This window comes from Siphateles boraxobius, unplaced genomic scaffold (assembly GCF_051911475.1).
Source record: "Siphateles boraxobius isolate OS27281-9 unplaced genomic scaffold, OSU_SipBor_1 11, whole genome shotgun sequence".
Lineage (NCBI taxonomy): Eukaryota > Metazoa > Chordata > Actinopteri > Cypriniformes > Leuciscidae > Siphateles > Siphateles boraxobius.
Genome location: NW_027508711.1, coordinates 9,479,788 through 9,485,982, shown reverse-complemented (window position 1 = coordinate 9,485,982; position 6,195 = coordinate 9,479,788).

The following is a 6,195-nucleotide window of genomic DNA, read 5'->3' as shown; positions in this document are numbered from 1 at the left end:
TATAAAAAATAAAATAATATGCACCACCCATCTGGTCAATTGAAAAAAAGACAGGGGTGCTTCTCATTTCTTATTTGTGAATCCTCATTTCCTATCCTCACGTCTCAGATCCACCGCCTTAGATGAGAAGGAAGGATGCAAAGAAAAAAATGAGGATGGAGGAATCAAAGGAAATCTTATTTGTATTTTGGAATATTCTTTATCACTCAAGCATACCTTCAAAGTGTCATCGGCTGTGCTGAAGGAATCAGTCCTTATGTTGTTAAGTTTGGTTAAGAAATTCATAAAAATAATGCAAGATACTCTGCAGAAAAATGTGAGATGTATGGATTATCTAAATTATAAAGGTAAAACATAAATTATAATTATTGTGACAGATGTGAATGGGGAGGAGAATTTATAGCATCAATTTCAGATTTGAGTAGTAACCATGCTCTTCAAAGGAATAGTTCTCCCTAAAATGAGAATTACTCTGAAATTATTAGTGCAACTAGTGGCTGGGGGCTGTACATTTCCAAATAAAGACCATAAAACGGTTTAATCAAGGTTTTTTGGAAGAGACACAATCACTTTATATGATGATATTTAACTTTTAGGCTTTTATTTACATTTTTTTATTTAAACGATGATTAATGCACATAAAGCGCATTAAATATGGGAAACCAACACAATCTCATGGCAACTCATAACTACCATACATTTTGGCAAATTGGTGGCTAATACATTTGGATTTAATATGTAGGCTACATTTCATACAATCATCTTTATATGCCCCAGTGAGTGATGGTTATGTTCTTAAAATAGTTACGTTTTCCCATGAGCTTTTCCATTTGTTTGCCCCACAGGGAAGGATATTTACACTGTAAAAGTAAGTTATTTTCTGTGAATGTGTACCTATAGTGGCATTATATAGTAAATAACTAGAAGAGTAAAAGGTAAAACTATTCAGTGCAGTAAAAGGTAAAAAATTTTGCGCTACAAAACAGTATATTCATGATCACAATAATAACTATATAATATGACATTTTCTTTTAAAGTTGTCAAATAGCACCAGCATTTTTAAACCATTTTCACAAAACTTTCATGGCCCTAATATTTTGCTGTATGAATATCTCGATCATGCAATATATCAAAACAACAACAACAGAGCCTCTGCTATTAAACATCAACAACAAAAATGTATTCTAACTTCATGCATTTTTTTAACACTTTGTGGGTGTTTCATAAAATAAAAAAAAAGCTACATGTTGAACAAAAAGTTGAGAAAATCACGTTTTTTCCAAAGACTATCCGGATCGGGTTCAGAAAGATGATCTAGATGTAGTAGATCGCTTCCATCAACACCCCCAAAGCTTGCACAGTCCTTCGACATTTCAGTCGATAACGTTAAGCAGTTTTGATTTTTATGCCGTTTCATGGTTCTTGATCACGTTATTTTACATGTACATAAGCAATGCTTGTTTCTTCTTCACCTGTGTTTTGATCTAGTTTTCTCCTATATAGGGCCCTATCTTGCACCCGGCGCAAATGACTTTGTACACTGACGCATGTACATTCCTATTTTGCACCCGCGCAAAGCGGACTTTTCCCTCCACAGACACACGTCGGTTAACTAAGAAATACACTTGCGCTCCCAGGGGCGCTTCAGCGCAACGAGGAGGCGTGTTCCGGGGCAAACTATCCCTCATGCTATTTTGCTGTTCTATAAAACAATTGCGCCACTGACCAGAAAAAAAAGTCTAAAGTCAATGGCGCGTTGCGCGTACATTCAGATGCTATTTTAAGCGCGCATGCTTGGCCATAAGACAGAGTGTGAACAACTCGCAAACACTGTAGATGATTCTCTCATCTACACAGATGCATTTAACTTTTTGCAAATGATACATTATTATAAGGAAAAATATTAAAACACGAGGGAAATCATTGTTGTGTCCATGACGATGGGGAAATAGGCATAAAGCTTACACATTTACCCAAATTATTATATGCATGTTTAACCGAAGCTAATTTGGGTGGGTTTGTCCCATCCCCAATGTCACTTCTCTTTCTTTTACGGCCCTGACGAGAACATCGATCTCCTCGGCTGTATTCTGAAGCGCGCATGTTAAATGCGCCGTTATAATAGTATTGCGCCATGGAACAAGCGCACCTCGTTCATCATGCTCTTAAAGGGAATGTGATATAAACAGTGTCGATTCTAGACCATTTCAACTGGGGGGGGGGGGGGGGCAAGCTGGGGCCAGTTGTGCTGTTAGAGGGGCCAGTTACATTTAGACCTTATTGTTGTCATATCATTTGCTGCACTGCACTGCAGGCATTAACAGGCAAAATACCATGTTTATAATCATTAAACAATGTATTTGCATTTCCATTATATTTTTACATTTGCATTACATATTCAGTATTAGTCACAGTAACTGTAATTGACATGATGTCCTTCTTTCTCTTCATTTTGGTGAGAACTATAGAGCAAAAGCAATGGGGACCAAGAAGCTTATTAATTCATTTACTGAATATAACTGACTTGCTACTATGTCTAACCGTTTACAGGGTTCCTGCACACTTTTTAAAGTGAAATTTAAGGCTTTTTAAGACCTGAAGAAATCAAAATTCATACCGTACATTAGGGGTGTGGAGTATTGACAAAAATATATCTCAATATTTTCAATGTTTTGTTCATAATTAGATGATATTTTACTGATTGTGTTTTTGTGCTGGTGACATGGCTGGTTCAGGCCTGTTGTTGACAGCAGACTCACAAAGATATTCATATTTTTTTTAATATTCTATGCAGTGGTCAGTTAACAGCAGGGACCGAAATTAATTTTTTTATTAATTTTTAATTAATTTAATTTGCCACCTTAACCCTCTACTGCACGCATTATTATGCAATCATGGAAAAAAATTTTACAGTGTTTTTTTATATATAAAATAGACTCAAATTAACATTTCTTTTTTTTTTTTTTTTTTTTGGGGGGGTACTTTTGGGTGCGTTGCCATATGGCAACATTGTGCGACAATGGAACAGCCTGATGCGTTTTCTCCCAAAATGACATGAAATTCATAGATGATTACAGACCTGTCTTTTAGAAATGAAATTGTTTTTATTATTTAAAATGTTTTCAAGAGCTTTGTGTACAAAATATGAAACTAATTTTCAAAGTATTATTTCAACAACATTTACAAAACATCTGACGCAAACTCATAAGAACTGTTCAAGTGAAACTACTCAATGTGAAACGATTATTTCAACAACATTTACAAAACATCTGACGCAAACTCATAAGAACTGTTCAAGTGAAACTACTCGATGTGAAACGCCTTAAAGCAGTGGTTCTCTCTGTTAAAGGTGGGGTATGTGATTTTCTTTTTTGACCATTTTTTCAAAATCACTTGAAATCCTATTCCTAACCCACTTACAGCCACTGAGTTAGAAGCACTGACATGAAAATTAAAAAATTTAATCATCTGTGGAACGGGCAGGACTCGAAAAACTCGAAAAAACTCGAAAAACAGCCAATCATTTCCAAGACCACCTAGAATCATTGGACAGTAAGTGCGTCAATCAAACGGTCGTACCATACCCCCCTCCCCCATGCCCCTCTTTGAGTGGGTGGAGTCAGGGCCAGCGTTGGAGGAAAGAAGGTAGGACCTTTTGAGTTGTGTATTTTCAAAATCTGCCGGCCGTTTTGCAAATCACATACCCCACCTTTTAAGCAGAGGTGCACCTTGCACTTAGAGCAAACCCCTCTGACGATGCCCTTGCAGCCAGGATTCTTGCACCTTCCTTTTGGTGCACCCATCTCTGGCCAGTGATCAAAGCGGTCAAGACGGATATATATTTTACTTTTATACTTTACTTTTACTTTACTTTATAAATATATATAAAATATATATAAATATATGAGTAGAATACAACCATCCAACTATATCAGTGCATCCATACATTGTCATTCATACAAAGCTACTCTGCATTAGAATGGGCAAAATATTGTTCCATTACCGCACAATGTTGCCATATGGCAACACACCTATTTTATTAAATAAAAAGGTAATTTAAGTATCAAAACAATGTGACAATGATTGAAATAAGATTAGAACTTACCCCAGACGCTTGATGTATTTTTTTATTCCGAAGAAATATGAAAAAAATGAGGAAAATCTTCACATATACACAAGCACTTTTTCAGCAGCTGGAGTCATCAAAAGTGTGTGAAAAGAATGACGTTGCAAGGGTGTGTGTAATGTCGTGATGTCATCAAAGCATATCATTGGTTACCACCAGGTTCTACCATGAATTTAAGATTAATCAGAGCTCATATTTATTTTCAAATTTCAAGAAATGTCCAAAGAAAGGGTATGTTGCCATATGGCAACACCGTGCAGTAGAGGGTTAAATTGATTTCCAGGGGCATTTTCACCTATATATGGACATTCTTTCTAAACTTATTTAGAGTTATGAATCACCTTCTATGTCAAATACTAACATTCAAATTATTCAGTAATTATACTTATTTATACAATAATACTTAATTATACAATAATTATACAGTACCACTGTTACCAGTCAAATTAATTCATTCAATCAAAATCCATGTTTGCAGTGCAGTCTAGAGGTGGCACAGAATTGCATAAATAAAGCTATGAGATTTTTTTTTTTAAATCAATATTTAAACATGAAATGATTTCTAATTTTAACGTTTTAATTGAAGGGTACTTTAAATATGAAACTAAAACCGCCAGTAGGCGGCGGAAAGTCACAGAAGTGAGTTGAGGGATTCATTCATTAAACCGATTTGTTCAAACGGCTGATTCATTCGGGAAAGGAGCAAGTGATTCCTTCAAAACGCGGATTTCAATAAATCATCGCTGTCTGTTGAATTGAGACTCTGCTACGGTTTCATTTTGAAATTCTAGTCGGCGAAATAAAGGGAAAACAAACAATATTGACAATATTGTGTCTAAAAAGTAACTCCCAATGTTAATTTATTGTTAATTTAACTGTTGTATAACATCAATATCACAGTTGCAATTGTGCATGGGTAAACGGAACTCTTGCTGATTTGATATTCTAATATAAGAACATAATATGATATAAATATAAGACATAAACTAATTTGGGGACATAGCCTACCTATGAGCCGCACACAGCAGTGAAAGAACGATAGACAAATGCGATGTCAGCTCACAGTGCCTCGTACATAGTAGTTAAAACAATGATTACAATATTTTAATAGACAATACATCGCACACCCCATACGCACATAAAGAATGAACTTGCAACTGACCACCTTTCTCCTTCTCTCCTCTCTCGCGTGCAGGAGACAGACGTTATTCTGCCGCGATTCCCGCGAATGTGATACGAATTGTCACGTGAACAAGCAAATCCACAAAGATAGAATAATAAAAAAATAATATGCATACAACGATAACAAAGATAGCAAAAAACAGTTTTGTAAAAATTATTTCACACTCCACATTTAGGGGGGCCACAAGGGGGGCCAAGCTTGTTGTCACAGGGGCACGGCCCCCCTGCCCCCCCCCCCCCTCTAGAACCGCCACTAAAGCTCTTATTGGTTTGTTTCCAGTTACGCCCAAACCACACCTATGAATAATGAAGCTACTTCAGACCAACCCCTTTTAGATTTGCGCCAGGCGCAAGAGGCATTTATCCCGCCGGGAAAATAGCAACAGCGCCGGGATCCGCCCACAAAGTTACTTGCGCTTTGCGCTTTGACACTTGCGTTCAGATCGTTAAAATAGGGCCCATAGTATTGGTTCTCCCCTGGTGTGGTACCAGAGAACAACGGGGGGCGTTGGAAGCAAGATTTTTGAAAGGGGGGCGTTCACGAACTTTGCTTCGCGCCCTGGCGTGTCATAGCCCGCCAGAACTGGCATGGCTTATATTATATAAGGCCCCATTCTCCGCTATATAACGAGGTTTAATCGACTGAAGCGATCCCCCGATCTAAGCACAGTAGCATGGCCGGTTACGCAATACTCGTTCCCTTCTCTCAGAGAACCGAGGTTACGATAGTAACCGAGACGTTCCCTTTCGAGAGGTCTCTCGTATTGCGTAAGTAGCTTATGCTATGGAAACCCCATTCGAAACGCCGTGCGTGATTAAACTTCACTCCTCACTAAAGCACAGGGGAAATTCCCAGAGCCCATATGAGAGTAAAGTTATGAGTCCTA